General features: G+C 43.7%; 1 protein-coding gene and 1 pseudogene across 29 annotated transcripts in view; one reads left to right on the top strand and one right to left on the bottom strand.

Annotated features, from left to right (window-relative positions):
* TRERF1 (transcriptional regulating factor 1) overlaps positions 1–17,734 on the top strand; it is a 186,640-nt gene that overhangs the window by 27,624 nt on the left and 141,282 nt on the right. The window lies entirely within an intron of this gene.
* On the bottom strand, positions 5,536–6,052 carry LOC107501926 (annotated as a pseudogene).

The following is a 17,734-nucleotide window of genomic DNA, read 5'->3' as shown; positions in this document are numbered from 1 at the left end:
TGGCCATTGGAGAACAGATTAATTCTTGTTCCTCAGGTATTGCTTCGTCGACTCACCCCCAACAGAACATGTCCTCAGGCTTATTTCTTTCCAGGGCCAATGGCCTAGTCTTCATGGAAGAGTCATCAGTAGCCACATTCCTCTTGTAGAACTTGAGGTGACTAGTATAGGAAATTCTCAAGATTAGTGGGTGCTGGCCATCTGAGAAACTTAAAGTATGGTTGCTGCATAATCATGGGACACAATATTTCCTTTCAACAAACTCTCAAGTTCAAGGATTGTGTTTCCTGAATCCTCATAGTATATTAGAGTGTTGAGGTTCTGCACATATTAGACAACTGATTCATTGAATTGATGGCTTTGTGTGTGTGTGCAGTTTGCTGGTCACATGGAGGTGGGGACCACCCATCTCATTTCTAAGTGGCACAGGAATGCAGCTTGAAACACGGGCCATCTGATTGCAGAATGGAGCCATATTGAGGAGCGCTGCGGTTTGTGATGGGGTCGATTCGAAGTGGGTCACTCTGTGCCTAAGGAGGCAACTCGAGGGGAGGGGAGAGGCAGAGGGGGTAGGGAGAGGCAGAAGCTTCTTCTGGGCTTCCAAATTACCTAAGGAGGTAGGTAAAGAACTTGCTAGGATTGTGGCAGATCATGTTCGATTTCCAGAATCTTTTCAGAAGATCTTAAAAGAACTGATAAATTTCTTTTGCTTGGTCCATCATGGATAGCAGATTCTCGCTGGCTAAATGCATTTCCCCTTGACCGGGAGTGTAATGTTAGCCTAACTAATGGCCTCAGCTGGAGGCAAGGCAAATGGGATTGTTGTTGGGTTTGTTTTAGTCTGTTATCAAGACTAATAATATGACACTTTAAGGCTTTATGACTTGATTAGTGGCATCAGCCCTTGAAAGAGCTGGCTTAGGACTGCTGTGAAAGGTTACAGGGAGAGCAATTAGATGGTAGTTGTGAAATACAGGGGTGGTTTCCATTTACAAGTGGCTTTGAGGGAGCCTGTCTGTTACCGAACCCCTGTGGTGAATTTTTTAATAGAAACTGAGTTGGTTAGTTTGGGTGCTCTGCTGTAGACCCCAGACATCCCTCAGCTCTCTCTTTCTGCCTGTAATTAATGCCCATTATCTGCTGCCTTGAAGCTCACTTAGAACTTCAGTATCATCTACTCAAAATGTGGTCCTCAGATCAGTGGCATCCTACATAACATGGAGCTTGTTAGATATGAATGCAGAACCCACAGTTGCAGAATCAGGATCTGCATTTTTAACAAGATCCTCAGGTGATCCGGGTGCACTTTAGAGAAGCGCTGGGCTAGCACAGATGCCCCGTGAAATTAGAGATTTGTGGCAATGTGGTTTTTGTTGTGTAGTGCAATAAACTATTTAAACCCTAGTGCTGTGGTATGATTCTAGCCTGCTGTCTTTAATTAGAACCTGGACGTGTGTGCGTACGTGTGTGTGTGTGTGTGTGTGTGTGTGTCTGTGTGTCTGTGTGTCCATCGTCCCTTGTGGCATCAGCATAGGGTTGTGGTTTACGAAGCCCTCCCTCACAGCTCACCGAGTTCTTGGCACAGCTAGTCATTTCTTTGAATGCAAGTCTGGCGTCATAGTATGTGGGGGGGTGTGACCAAAACACCACTTTCTTCCTGTTACTTCCCTGCACAGGAGCCCGCAGTGGCTCCCGTTGCCTGCTATGCCATGTCCAGACCTCTCACTGGGGCTCCCAGGTACCCCAGTGCCCAGGCTTATCTGCCCCCTTCCCTGGCCAGGCAGCATCCTACTGCATACCATCAGCATGCTGAACTGATTCTCTTTCAGCCTGGCTTTGGGTCCCTTGCTTCAAGTATCTTTCTCACTGCCTTCCTGGTGGACCAGAGATTTTTCTGTCTTTTGAATTCTTGGTTTTCTCTGCTGTGCTATTTTGTACGTAATCCTCTGGGCCTTGTTGTTACTCATGGACAGGTCTTCACCCATCACTCAGAGAACACTCTTTTAGAGGGCAGGACCCTTTCATGCCAGGTACCCCAGGCGTCTGGCATGTGCTTGGTCATGAACACCTGTGAATTCCTTGATGTCTCTCCATCAGGAGGCCGAGGGGTTGGTGTGAGTCACATGTGGTGGGATGCTGGCCTCAAAGATGGGGTAGGATCGGTGAGGACTCTGGAAAGAGGCTCAGAAGAGTTGGAATGGACTCCACTGAGGAAGGTGGGAGGAGTTGGGCCTTTTGTCTACAGTCCTCCCTTGCTGGCGGTGAAGGTGGAGGAGGAGCACTAGTGTGTTTCTGGTTTATTGCAAACCTGTCCATTTTCTTTGTACATGAATCTGGTGGTGAGAAAAGGTGAGGACTTAAGGAGGAGGAAGGTGGTGCAAGAGTAGAAATTAGGAACCAGGCCTTTTGGGGTGGAGACTATATTTACTTCTTACAGTGATGCTGGTAGGATTTTTTTTCTAAGTTTAGACACAGTTTATGTAATATGAGAGTATGTATGTGTTCTTTAAAAATTAAAGAAAAAAATTGACACCACAATAGAATAAAAGGTAAACAGACCAATTACCATAGAAGAAATTGAGAAAGTTATTAAAATAGTCTTAGGACCAGACAGTTTCATAGGTAAATTTTTTCAAATATTGAAAGTATAGGTAATTCTAGTGCTATTTAAATTGTTCTAGAGCAAAGAAAGAAGGAATGCTTAAATTCTTTTTAAGAAGCTAGTGTAAATGTGACAAAAGAACAATATGTGCACAAAAAACTACAAAGTGATCAGAGTTTTGCATATCCATACAAAATCCTAATAACGTACTTAGCAAATAGAATCCAGCAGCCCATCAGCACTCCATAGGCATGTGGGTTTCCGAACAGGAATCCAAGGACAGGTTGCTTTTAGGGTTTCTATTGGTAAAATTCACCATATTAAAGGAGCTAAAGAAAAAAATAAGATGCCAAAAAGTTTTATGAAGAAATAGGTATCTGTTTATAATAAAAATTCATAACGTAGGAATAATTAGATACCTCCTCATCATTAGAAAATACATCTTTGTCAAGCCGGTAGCCAAATTTTACTTAACATTGAAATAGTACTAGATGCATTCCCCTTAAAATCATGATTAAGCACCATAATTATATAGTCTTGTTTTGGAGGGATAAGCTAATATGATTAGATAAGAGAAAGACACAAGAGGTATGAAAACTAGTAGAAGGGAAAACTAAAAGACAAACAATTAGAGGATTCATTAAGGAAGTTGGGTATACAAATAATGCACAAAAATCAGAAGCTCTCCCACACATAAACAATATCCAACTAGAAAGTATGATGGAAGAAAAAAAATCTCATGTAAGCAACAAAAGATAAAATACCTAGTTATAAGCTTAATAAAAATTATATGTAACTTCACTGTACAAAGTGGCATAAAAGACTTAAACAGAAAGATAATACAACCCTGGCTAGCTTTCAGTGTTATGAAAATATCACTTCTTCTTTACATTTAAAATGAGATCACAATAAAAGTTCCAGTAAGACTATTTTGATGGTAGAAAAGCTGATTCTGAGTTCATATGGAACAATTAATGTGAACTTTAATAAAAAATTATGAAAAAGGAAAAGGACAGTCTAGCTCTAACAGATACATTTAAAAAACTACAATGATTAAGTAAGATAATTTAGTACTGAATAGACTGATAAAATTGAAGGCCCCTCAATAAATATGTGTGTGTTTTTGTGTGTGTAATTTATGATAAAGGCAGAGAATTTCACATTTATGTGGAGAGATAGTATCTTCACAACTAGATAGCTGTTTATGGGGGAGGGATGTGTGCAGAGAGCAGGATCCCTACTTTGTGCCTTAGATCAAAATAAGTCTGTCAAAGATAGATCAAAGATTTAAGTAAAGAATGAAAGTATAAAAGTATTAGAAGAATTTTTCTATAGTCTCAGAGAGACCCTCCTAAATTTGATGCAAATCCCAAAGACATAAAATAAAAGATTGCTACAGTTGACAACATCAAAATGAGAACTTCTGCATAAGAAAAACACTATAAAGTCAAAAGACAGGTGATAATCTGGGAAAAAAATAGTTCAGCATATATAATAAAGATACTAAATTTTTTAATACACAGAGATCTCTTAGAAATCAGGAAGGATCATTGACTTAACTTGAAAAACGATCAAAAGACAAACAAATTCACAGGAAAAGAAGGGTAGATGGCTTGTAAAAAAAGAAGATTCACAAACTTTCTTAAAATAAAACATGCAAATCAGAAGCACAGTAAAATGGCATTTGTAACCTATCACATTGGAAAAGATCAAAACATTGATAATGTGCTGACTTGGTAAGGCTGTAAAGAAAAGGTGCTTTTGTATGTTGCTGGCAATAGTAAATGGATACAACTGCTTTGGAAGGCAATTTGTGACATTTATCTAAATTATAAATGCCCGTATCTTAGGACTCTGGTTCCACTCCTGGTATCTGCCTAGAGGAACATTCACATACATGCACAGTGTTTATTGAACATGGTTGTAATAGTGGAAAATTGAAGACAACAATGTAAATATCCATGAATAGGATAGATGAATAAATATTTATTTAGTAAGAGCTAAATAAAACTTGGACTGTTCAGACTATTAGTGGGGCAATAAATCAATTTAATGGATTGTGATACAATGTAAAACAAAGCATAGAAAATAACAGAGTGCATTGCATATAGTTGCGGGTAAATAGTGAGATTTTTGTTTCAGTTTTGCATATTCACAAGTGTGAACTGGGTCACAACATAAAATACAGTTCTTACTGCAGGGCTGAGTCAAAAATGTTGGAAAAATGCCACAAGAGTAGTTAAAAAGGAATGTATTAGATTGATGCTTTGTGATAAGAATAGGTCTCAAAAATGTAATGTTGAGTGATAAAAGCAAATTGCAGAATGATAAGCACAGTGTGATGCCATTTTATTTTTGAAAAATAAAATGGTATCATATTTTCTACAGTATCATGTTTTTGGTGGAATTATGTGTTCATACCAAACAGGCCTGAATGATGTGCACCAAGCTCATGGCAGAAGTGCCGTTTGGGGACTGGGGTGGTATTATAGGCTTCGGCTTTAAATTGCAAGCTTTAATTTGTAAAAAGGAAAGGATGAACGTTTTACTTATTTATTTAAGTGATTTAAAAAATATTTACACATTATAGAAAGACTTTCCAAAGAGCCCATTAAGCCCAGGAGCTTTTCCCTTATGGTTTTGTTTGTTTGTTTGTTTGTTTTTTGCCATTTTCTAAGTCATCTTCTTTTACTGATCAGTTCAACTTTCTTTTTGCTTTTGTAACATCTTTTTGTTTTTTAGTTATTTGTTTAAGGTTGCACTTAAAATCCCTTAAACAGTGTATCGATGGCTCATTCATTGGGGCTTTTTGTTTCTTTTCTAACTTTTCTAGTTAATTCTTTTGAAATTAATTGAGCCCATGGCTTAGTAATTTCATTATTTTTTCTAAAATAATGAAAGCGTCTGGCTTTTGTTCTCTTTCCGACTTTTGCTCACATTCTTATCTTTTGTTGTTGTTGTTGTTGAGGAAGGTCAGCTGACGCCTTCATTGCTGGCGGCTGAGGGGGCCTAGGGGTGTGGGACGGTCCAGGCGCTCCTGGTGCGGCGGGCCGCTTCCTCTTCACCATCGCTGGCTTCTTGCTGCGCAGGATGGCACTGGCCCTGTGGATGGCGGCCATGCGCAGATCCAGGTGCTACCTGCTTTTGCGGATCATGTGCTCGATGCTGCTGAGGGTGGATGGTGGTCCGCACGTAGGAGGTAGCTGGCTTTCGCTGGCCTGATCTCCGCTGCATGACGACCATCACGCCTTTGTGGTCGGCCTCCAGCCCCACGCCCATGGTCTTGCAGTGAATCAGCCCGTTGTAGTGGAAGGAGTTGCAGGCCTTCAGGTTATCGGATTCCGTGCTGTTCCTCTTTATCAGGAAGCTGGACCATCCCTGGCAGATGTGCCGCCATAGTGATAACTCCTCTCCGTGTGGCAGCCAGAGATGGAAAGAGCTATCCTTCATTTTTTAAAATTTTGCCCGCACAAGTCCAGCAGTGCTTCTTTAAGATGCACACGAATCACCTGGGGGCTGGTGCCCTTGTGAGGTGCAGATTCTGAGCCAGCAGGCCCCAGATTCTGCATTTCTAATCAGCTCCGGGTAGGCCTAACCCCTGGGGAACCAGAAAGTAGTGGAGATGGCACCTGCTCTTCTGACCTTGGGCACTAAGTCTCCAAGTGTCCAGCATTTTGCTAACCCATCAACTGTGTAAAGATGATGCTTCTGACTATTGCAGTAAAATTCATACTGTTCTCCTTTTAGTCGTGAAAATGGGGTGTCCTGACCCAACCAGTCACTTTGTCTGGCTTCATTTGTGACCACACATTTTCCAGGCAGTCTGAGAGGGTAGAGGAGAGTTTGTGGCTACAGAATGGCTTCAGGCATATCTGGTTGGTTGAGTTGACTGCCTGGACTTAGCACCGCTGTCCAGCCTCCACTGGTTTTGCTGATATTTAGGCCAGTTCTGAACTTTTTTATTCTTTCGGGAATATAATGGAAGCTATAGACTTCCTCTCCAGAAATATGCCCACCCCCATTCACGCATACCCAAAACCCCAATTTTTCCTTTGCTTGTATGGGCTTCAAGTATCCTGAAGCCTCTGTGTACATCATAGGACCCCTGATTTTAAAGGGTGCTGCTAAGGTGAAGACTCCCAAGATGAGGAACAGGATCCAAAGGATGTGCAGAGGCCATCTGTACACTTTACAGGGAAGGAAACCAAAGGCCAAGGTTTTCAGCTGTTTGTTCAAAGTCAGATTCTCCACGTTCCATGAGCACTCATTCTGAATGCAGGTGGTGTTGCCTGTGGCAGTGGAGGGCCTGCTTGGCTAGACACTGGTTCCCTTTGCAGTCTCTGTTGCTGAGAGGGGCTTACCTACCCAGACCCAGTCTGCATCATCCCGGGTGAGGCCAAGCCTTCCCACCTCCTCCCCCTCCCGCCCCCAACCGTTTACTTCCTGCAGCTCAGCCCTGCCCTCAGCTCTTAGAGTCACGTCTTGTCTGAGGAAGCGGAGACTCAGATCCCTTCCGGCCAGGATTCTGGGCTCAGACACTGTTCTGGCTTTGACAGACACTGTTCTGGCTTTGACATGGCAGGACTCCTGCCTTGTTCCCGTGTCCCATTTCCTTCTCTAAGTCTCAGTTCTTCTAAGAGGCTTCTGTGTTGGTTCCTGTTCTGCTAACATGTCTGATATCTGGGTTCTGTGTGGGGACTGAGACCCTGTCCTAGCCCTCTGCTAGAGATAGCAAGGTGTGGTAGGAAGACATCAGTCTGAATCCCAGCTCATCCACTTACTGACTGTGACTGTGGGTAAATTACATAACCTGACTGGCCTCAGTTTCTTTATGTGTGTGGTGAGAACTATAGCATATACCTTACAAGGTCGTTGGAGAGATAATTGTGTAAGATATCTGGTGCATAGCATGTGTTGATAACCAGTAACTAGCATGACTAGTCCTACTTCCAGGGTTTGGAGTCTTGCCTCATTCAGCCAGCTGGGTAACTTTGTTAACCTTCCATAGATGTCCTGATACCTGTGTAACAGAGGGTCACCTCTGTTACAGAGCTTTGCTCATTTCTTGCGGCCATTCATAACTTCATCTGATGCTGCCTCCTTCCCTGATGTCACTGTGAGCCCAGGCTCTAGCTGGAAATCTTCAGTGTCTCCTTGGACAGGAGTCCTGCCCTACGACCATAGCTCCTTAGTGTGTACCTGGAATTGGATGGGCTTGTCCATGCCCTGCTGATCCCAAGGATTTTACACATCAATTTCACTTAAAAATACAGCTTCTAAAGTCATCTATGAAATAAATAGATGAATGACCTGAATACTTAGGAAATATTTATTAAGCAATTCCCATCCAGTAGTCATGGTGCCTAGTGCTGGTGATCCACCCATGCTTCTGTCCTCAGGGCAGTGAGTGATAGAGTCAGGGGCTCGGGGGCAGACACACGTAAATATGATTGTATTGCAGTCCCTGAGATAAATGTGGTAATGAAGGGAAGGAGAACTGTGGGAGCCCAGAGGAAGGAGCTGAGAACTCTACTTTTAGAAAGTGAGGTTTGGGAGGCTTCTCGGAATAGGTGGCATTTGAACTGGTTCTTGGAGGTTGATATCTCAATATTCTTGTCTATTAATTTTTCCAGATGAATGTTATAGTTACTTAGACTCTTGGAAAATGAATCTTGAAAAATTGCCAAGCAGGGCTTATTTCAGGAATACATGTCTGGTTCAATACAAAGAGACTAATCTTAATAGAAATAAACCATAAAAAATCAGAACATTGAATATTAGCACAGTGCCTGAAATATAACCAATGCTTAACAAACATTTGATGAATGAATGAAATTGGTTTCAGTAGATGTAGAAAAATATAGGAAATAATTATACATTCATTATAAAGCATCGTAAATCTAAAAATAGGTGTTGAGCAGATTTACCCTTAAATATGCTACTTGTATATAAAGATGCTACTTGTATATAATCACGTACCCAGCCTTCCCTGGGGGCTGCAGATACTGAGTGGAGAAATACTAGAAGTGTGCCCCCCAAAACAGGAACTAACCCAAAATGTCCCTTATCGCGAATCTTATTTAACATAGTTTAACAGATGCTTGTCATAACAATATAGGAACAAAAAGAAACTAGAGGGATTGGTATAGGGAAGGAAGAGATAAAAATATCACTGTTTGCAAATGACACAATTTCTATTCAAAGAAAATTACAAAATCCTACATGGCTGCTTCTGATCAGAAGTTAAAGCATTGAAGGGTCAATATCCCGAGGTTTTTGCCTAGATTTCACACTCTGGTAGTTAAAATTTCAATGAAATCCTTTATACAATGATGATAATAATCAGGAAAAATTGATGGACAAGCATACTGAAATATGTTTTGAAAATCTTTTAGCAGGAGGTTCCTCTAAGCAAACAAGGCAAGGTAAGCAATTGTTATTAAAACTGTACAGTATTAACATAAAACAGAAAAAGGGGAGATCAGTACAATAAAATAGATCTAAATAAGTGGAAGACATTCGTATATGGCAAATTTGGAAATGCAAACAATAGTGAAAGAAATGATTTTAAATAAATGGCTCTTGGGAAAAACTAGATAACAATATGGACAAAATAAACTTAGATTTATGTCACATCATACGTTATAAATTCTAATGTATTATAAACTTAGTTTTAAAAACCCAAACTCAGAGAAAGAAGATGGAATATTTATCCTCACTGAGGAGAGCAACCATGTTTGTGAAAATTTCATGAAAATGATCACTGACAAAATGGGATGGTTCAACTATATAAAGGACTGAAATCTGTAAAATAAAAATAATACCCATGTACCCAGTCATTTCATCATGGACTGTGTGGTCTGGGGGTTTGGGTGGGGCTCTCACAGTGACATGTTTACAGCTGGGTGTGACTCCGTAAAGTAGATGATAATAATAATAATAATAATAATAATAATAATAATAATAGAAATTGTGCTAAAGGGGAAAGTAATAGAAGGGGGAGATATTTTGTGATAAAATGGTGGGTTAGACTGTCAGAACTGATAAAGATCTTTAAGGCAAATATTCAAACCGTATTGGAACAGATCATTTCATATGAAGTCCAGATAATAAACTGAGGTGTGCAAAACTGTTCAGCTTCCTAAACACAAAAGATATGTAAGTTAAAACAGCTCTGACTTGGTACTTCAGTTGGCCTATTAGTGACAAATAGATCAAATTTATAAAGCCCATTGTTGAGGGCCATGGGAAAGAGACCAGGGTATCACTACGTTACTGAAAAGTGAAGCTGTTCTTCTGGAGAGTGTGGCATCTTTGGACTACAACAGCAGTGACATTGTTCATACCTTTTGACCAGTATTTCTGCTTCTGAGAATAAGTCCTACAGAAAAAATCCTGAAGGGGAAGAAAACCAATTTATCCAAAGATGGGAAAAAATTGGAAATAATTCAAATGTACATAATTAGGGAATGATTCAGTAAACCCTGTGACAACAATACAGTGGAATGCCTACCCACATATAGATATATAGAATAAAGTTAAGTGGAGAAAGAACATGGGCTAGCTTACCTGTGGCGACCAGGTAAAAATCTTTGCGCACATGTCGATAAGAATCTGGAAAAGTACAGAGCTTATTCGATGTGTTTTCGATTGTTTGTTTTTCCCCCCTCTGTCAAATTGTTGTTGGTATGTAATGCAGGTTTTTAAAAGAAGAAAGGGGGAAATTCTGGTAGTAAAAAGGAAACATGGGCAACGTGTTGTGGTGGAGAGACAGCACCAGGCTGGATTTGAGTCACTAAGTTGCCATGTGGTTTGGGGCAAGTCACATATCTTCCCCAGTTTCTTTGTCTCCACCCCAGAAGGAGGTAATGGAGACCCACAAATTAGACCCCGGGAGTTCCTGACTTCCGAGCAAACACTCTTTATTAACCGCTTTGCAGAGCGCTGCAGGCCCTTGCTGCCCATCGTTTTTTTGCTCTCGTCCTCGGCAGAATGTCTGTAGTTCTGCAGCAGGCCCACTTTAAGTGTGGCCGCAGAATGGGGAGGCGGACAAACACATCCTCAAATAAGCCCACAGAGCCTTTGCAACTAACTCTGAGAAGGCACTATAGCCCCCAGGAAACATGAAACCAATATGTGCCCTTCCATTTGGAATGGGAGATGTGGCCCAAGAGGAAGAGACTGAAACAGAACATTTTGGTGATCGGATTCAGATTGACCAAGTAGGTGAACTGCTTTAGAAGACTTGCTTGTGGACAAAGCAGGAAAGGAAGGAAGCTGGCCACTTCTCTGATGTGTTTGGGACACTTTGGGGTCTAACTAATAATTCTAATGTTGAGCTTCTGTACTTGGGAGCTGGGTGACCTTGACTTTCTTGACCTGAGCCCCAGTTTCCTCATTGTGAAAAAACTCTTCGTCTCCCTAGTTAGTTTAAGTATTACATAGGATGTTGGACTTAAATGTTCTCTGTGCCTTCAGTTACTGTTTGTCAAGGTTTTCCCCGAATACATGTCAAAAAAGGCACAATGCTGGATCCCATAGGGAGTACAAGGCGATCTCAATTATTGTCCCTTCCTCTGGGGAGCTGTAACAGCCCAGAGGGGGCGATTACCAGAATCCCTACAGAAGAAAGTCATGAGAGGACAGCCAGGTCAGGGATGGTCTTTTTAGGATGAGGGAATTTGGGTCCATTTAGGGCAAGAGGCTAGCGACCGGGTTAAGAGGCAGAATGTCCGAGAGGGAGGTGTTATTTGAGGAAGAAGGTTCTGGAAGGCCTGAGATGGATTTGTGTAGTCCTGTAGTATGTATTGAACACATCCATGTCTGTTACCTTATGTGAGCCTTCTAGCCACGTGTGAGGTGAGAGGGCACTGAGCTATTCAGGGACCGAAGAGGTCTCCTTCCTCGGCTGTCTTGGGCCCAGGACAGAGTCCTTTTGCCTCCTCTCCTGTGCTGCTGCTTCTGTACCACACGCCATCTCAAGAAGATGAGTCGTGGACACTGGCCAGAGTTCAGCTTCTCTCTCTGAGTGAGGAGATGGGTAGAGGAGACGAGGGAGAAGGAGGGCAGGAAACTTTTGACGTGAGGGTCATGAACAGGGTCAGACTGATTTTGGGGTGACATTGATTAGGATATGGGACCTGGAGTCAGTCACCTGGAGTCAGTTCCAGCTTTTCAACTGCCAGCCTCCGTGACTGAGACCAAGTTAATGAACTTTTCTGAGCCTCAGTTTCCCCCCTGTAGAATGGGGAAATCAGCTCGCCTCCGAGCGATGTGGCAGGACTAACGTTTTTGGAGTTGGGCATGGAAAATATCACTTAGTGAGTCTTCCACACGTGATAGCAGCCATTATTATTTTAGCGGTCATGAAGGATTGGTGCCTCTCGGAAATGGTGGTGTTTCTGTGTTGTGGATTTGCTGTCTAGTGGGTCAGTAACACTTTTTACCTCACGTAGGCAGATGTGAAGGCAGATGCTCCTCTCTCTCTGCCCCTATTTTCAATTTAGGGCAGCTGACCTTTATTAAGCACCTTCCATACATCAGGCATTTCGTTGTGTAGTTTTACATACGTTATCTCACTTAAGGTTGGTTATTTTCATTTTTCGGATAAGGAAATCAAGACTTAGAGAAGTCTCCACAGGTTGAAACCCTGTCCTGATCCGTGAGCAAACATACAGCGGGCAGTGTGTGCTGGGCCTGGTGGCAGTAGGGTCTGAGCAAGCCAAATTTCCTGCCCCCTCCCAGTTAGCGAACTGGGATATAGCTGGGGTGGTCCTTAATCGCAACATTTTTCCTTCCTAACCTTAGACTTTGAGTCAAGGTACTTAATTAACCCCGTCAACACCTCAGTCTTTTGTTTGTGAAGTGGCTGTGACAGCAGCACTGAATTAGTAGGGTTATTGTGAAGATTAAAGAAGATGATAGATACCCAGAGCTTTGGAGCACAGCTGTAAGCAGTGGCTGCAACCTCAGGCACTATCCAGCCTCCTGGGGTAGGGACCTATTTTCTGGCTTTAGCCCAGGGAATGGGTAAATATGTAAACGCTTTAGTGACCCTCCAACTCGCTGTGTTCAATGCCCTCAGGCAAGAGGCGGCTCTGAACACTGCAAGTTGAACTCACTTGTGATGAGTCCAAAGAAAGCTCTGCGAGAGAGCTACAAGTCAGAGAAAGCAGGCAGTCCTAAGGGGCTGTGCTGACTCTTGGGGCCTTTGATTCTGGGATTGCTTAGCGAGGACAGGAAGGAGGAATTAGCCAAGAGAACAGTTAGAGGGTAGGATCAAGAGGCCGGAGGGGAATATCTTGCTGGGCAGGGAGGATAGGGAAATGAGATCGGGTGGGGCTCCTGGCCGAGTAAATGCTGGTGAATCGGCCAGAAGCCTTCAGGCTGGGTGCAGGGAGGCCAGGTTTTCTGGGAGCTCTGTTTCCCCCAGTTCACCTTGGCGGTGGTATTCAGGATGGCTGGATTGGTATGGGGGAAATCCTCCTAGAGGAATGAAAACCCATGACGCAGTCACAGAGAAATCCAGAGGGAAAAGAGGTAGAATTGTGCTCTGGTCATAGAGGTGAAAAGGTAGGGGTAGAATGGACACAGTTGGTGACTTCCTGGATGTGGAGGTGTGCAGGAGAGACAGGGTGCCCCAATTTTAGGGCAATGGTGGGATGTTCGGCAGTACCACCAACAGAGGTAGGGAGGAACACGACAGAAGCATTAGGGGGAAGGGAAAGATGTGGAGCTGAGCTCACCTGGGGACACGTTGAGGTTGAGAAACCTTTGAGAACAGCAGGTGGAGCGTCTGGCCAGAATAATGTCTTGGCAGAAGTTGGGCGTCATCTGCAAATTCTGGTACTGGAAGCCACAGGTGTGCATGAGTGTGGGGGGGCAGAGGCATATGGAAGGTGGAGTCCTGGAGGACACTAACGGGCATAGGACTGGAGTCTACAGATTTGAAAGGCCTAAGCTCCAGAGTGATTTTTATAAAACAGCCCCACCCTGAAAGTATCCCACTCTGCTGTTTTGGAGTCTGTAGGGTGGAGTCCAAACTCCCTAACCCAATATGTAAGACCTGTCGGGAGCAGGGCTTGTATTAACCAATTAGGGCTGTGAATCAAAGTCCCTAAAGCCTGGTAACTTAAAATAACAGAAATGTATTCTCTCACAGTTCTGGAGGCTAGAAGTTCGAAATCAAAGGTTTGGTAGACTTTGTTTCCTCCAAAGGCTCCGAGTGTGAATCTGCTCCGTGCCTCTCTCCTAGCTTCTGGTTGCTACCAGCAATCCTTGACATTCCTTGGCTTGTAGACGTACCACTCCAATCTGCCTCTGTTGTCACATGGCCTTCTCCCTATGTATATGTGCTTGAGAGAGAGAGAGAGAGAGAGAGAGAGAGAGAGAGAGAGAGTGTGTGTGTGTGTGTGTGTGTGTCTGTCTGTCTGTCTGTTTTCTCTCTTTATTAGGGCACCAGTCACTGGATTAGGGTGGGCATAAGATGAGTATGATCTTATTTTAACTAATTGCATCTCCAAAGACCCTATTTTTTTAATAAGGTCATATTCTGACGTCCCTGATTGTCATGAATTTTGGGGGGACACTGTTCAACTCAGTATAGGTCTTGCCTCTACCTACCTGCTTTGGGCCTTATTCACCCTCTCCACCCATGGCTTTCTCTTGAGATGTCTAGAATCTACCCCAGCTGAGATTCATTGTGTCAGTCTCGTGAGCTTTTCTCTGTGTGCGCACCCCCAAACTGTCTTTATCGTGCACGAGCTCCACTAGGCTTGAGCTCCTTGAGACAGGACTAGATCTTGGCCGTCTCTTCTTACTGCAAGATAACTTGGTATTTGGGTGCCGTGGAAGAGGATTTGAATCCTGGCTCTCCATTTAATTAGCCATGTGACTCTGCTCTAAGCCCTCAGCCTCAGTGTCCACATCCTAAGTGAGAATGTAATAAATCAAATGAGAAAACGTGTGTAAAGCAGCTGGTGCAGAATTCAGGAGATCCATGAGGATAGTTGCCATGTTTGTTTATTTGCCTCCATGAATCTGGCACGTGGTAGGTGCTCCCTAAATATTTATTGAATAAGTGGCCTCATGAGAAGACTTAACTTGATGAGAAGTGACACTTCTGTGTTTATGGATGTGACCCTTCCTTAGAAACCCCCCTTCTTCCTGCCCTCGGTCCCTAAGAGCTGGGTAATTACAGTTTGAGTTTCAGCTAAATGCTGATGAGTGGCGGTGAACAGGGGTCGCAGTTTGAGTCAAGCTCGCAGCCCTGCACCCAGAGTTTCTCTTTCATGTGGATGGAACAAACTGGCTTATTACATTAGCGGTACCTATGGTGGCTGCAATAGATGAGTCACCATTTACTGTAAAGCTTTCAGATGCCCGGCAGAAACATGCCATTTGGGAGAGACAAGGCCTTCTGCGATCTGGCAACTCGGCCATAAGTGTCTAAAAAGAGACATAAAATAGTTCCTGTGGTCCCAACTAGGAGGAAGGTCTTGGGTGAGGGTCCATAGCCCTCTTTACGCTGCTTCTTTCCCACATTTCCTCCTGGAGTTTTATTTTGGTCTATAAAACAGTGGTAGGCATATTTTGAAGGCAGTTAAATAAGTCTGTGCAAATTTGTGTTTGTTTCTAAACTGGAGGTTGTGCTTGTGTCTGGTTTTGGTTTCGCGTGGAATATTAAAGAAAAATTTCTAAGGGATCTACTCTCGTTTCTTGATTATCGGCCACTGAGAGCAATGCTTCAAAGCTTGAGACCTTTTTCTCTTTGAAGTAGAAATGTCTTTGGCTCCTCTCTGCCTGCAGGTGATGGTTTTCTTTTCCTTTCATGAGCTGTACCAGTGAAATTCCATTTGGTCTCCAATGGTAGACAGAGCTTGGGGCATTTCAGCCTTTGAGGATGATCACGGTGGTGAAGAACTGAAAAGGCTCGCAGGAGCAGCGTGTTCCCTCTCGCAGGTGGGGCGGGGTGGGGCAGGGCGTGGGGAGCGATGAGTGGCTGGAGAGGCACCCGCAGTGTGCCCTGTACGTTACTGGCACCATTCTGAAAACCAGGTTCCCTGCAAGCAGGTTATGTGGCAGGGCCTGGGGCTCGCATGGAATTTAAAATTCGATGAACAGATAAAACATTGTGTGCTTGTCTGTGTGCATAGCTGGCCGTGGGTAAATTATGTAACCTTTTGGCCTCAATTTCTTCATCTGTAAAATGGGCTTACTGACACTTTCTTCAACTGGGTGGTTTTAAGGATTCCGTGGGATATTTAAGGCACCTAGTATATATCTGGTACATAGTAGGGCTCAAAAAGTGGTACTTGCTGTTTCCAGCCTGGTGTTTACCACCCTCTAGAGGGTACAGTCGTTTGCGGGTGGGAGGTTGTGGCTTGTTTGCAGCGGCGTTCTCAGGGCACCACCTCAGTAAGACAGTGTTGAGAGGGGTGAATGAATGAAGGGCCAAATGAAAGCCTCTCAGAATGAGGAAAAATTCAGACAGGGTGAAATTGCTGCCTCCCGCCCCCACAGGAAGCGGGGAGTTATAATTTATTATACTTTCTTCTTTGTATGTGTTTGTGTGCTGGGCTGTGTAGCTGTCTTTTCTGTTGTACCACATTGTACCACACAGAGATGCCTTCACTCGGTTCCCCCTAGTGTAGTAACAGTGTGGCTTTAGGGTGTGGCTGGCTCAGGTGAGGAGGACAGTCCGTGACTTGGACCAGGAGTGTTTTTCTTGCACAAAAGATGCAGGTCCTATGATCTCTGTTTCATGATAACTGAACCCAAAGGGAGGAAGAAAGCCTGCTCATGATGGGTGGGCAAGAGAAGTTGAGTGACCCCTTGTCTATAATAATCAGGACTCCAATGCAGTTATGACTCCAAAGACAGTGTTCCCGAGCAGCATCACACTGACTCTTGGAATACTAGAATGTTCTAACACCAGAATTCCAGTCCACCCCGGGTCCTTCGGGACCTGCTTGGAGAACAGAAAGGGTGTAAACAAGTGGTGGTCACCAAAAGTGATTGTCTCTATTCACTGCCCCACTACAAAGGGTGGGAATCAGAGATTAGGACAGAGAAACGGACCTCCGCTCCCAGAGCCCTCAGCGACAACTGAATGTGCTCGACTACCGCAGAGAGCCCTGCAGCTCCTCTGTCCTCCCTACTCTCCCTCCGACCCCGTTTTCAGTTTCCGGTTACTTGCGATCAGCTTTAGGCCTGGCACCATCGGCAGCCGTGCACATTCCTTTTCTAAAGCCTTCAGTCTGGAAGAACTCTCTTATCCCAGGGTTTTTAATATAAATCTACATCAGGATTGCGTTTGTCAGGTACCCGGGTGCTGTGGCCCCTCAGAAGGCGTGGGTCCTTTTCTGGCAAAGTGTTGGCTCTTGAGCGTCAGCTTGCTTTCAGCGGTGCCCCTTCCGTTCATGCAGGCAGGTACCTGAGGGAACCCAGGGCCACAGATGGTAGTTGGGAAAGACACGGCCTCGCTGTCTGGGGAGCTCTGGGGGTAGAATCTAGTTGCAGTGGGGCCTATAGTTTCTCTTTGATGATGTCGTAGGTTTAATATGCTCTCGTCTGTAATGGAAACCATAACACAAAGTGATTACTAAAATTTGACTATTGGTTTAATGAGAAACCTGTGAGAGGGACCCACTTCCTCTTGATTTTGTTTTATTTTTAAAAATTCTGTACAATCTGTTTCATTTCTCTTCCTCTGGACTTTTCTTTTTGAAAAGTCACAAACAGCTTACTATAAAAAACAAAGTCATTTAGAAAAATAACACTGGACCCTGGGGAATACATAGCACTTTACCTCCGTGGCGCCTTCCGTGCCACCATCTAATTGTGTCTCTCTGTGTGTCTAATGGGGTAACAGGTAGAAGTCGACATGGAGAAACCGAGGTCCATAGAGGGGAAAGAATCGTCTGAAGTCCACACTAGAATCAGGTGTATACCGCTTAGGTTCAAGGCCAGTGTTCCTGCTTCTGCTCAGCGTGCTGGTATTAGATGTGGGATAGTCTCCCTATTGGTCTATATTCTTTGCCTTTCCTCCTTATGGTTTTGTTGGTTCGCCTACCATGTTCTCACTCGGGAATTGTTATAATAATGCATTTTATGTGGCATCGGGATAGTCTG

Source organism: Rousettus aegyptiacus, unplaced genomic scaffold (genome assembly GCF_014176215.1).
Source record: "Rousettus aegyptiacus isolate mRouAeg1 unplaced genomic scaffold, mRouAeg1.p scaffold_m13_p_1, whole genome shotgun sequence".
NCBI classification, from domain to species: domain Eukaryota; kingdom Metazoa; phylum Chordata; class Mammalia; order Chiroptera; family Pteropodidae; genus Rousettus; species Rousettus aegyptiacus.
Note: the sequence above shows the minus strand (reverse complement) of the source record. Positions and strands in the feature narration are given on the sequence as shown.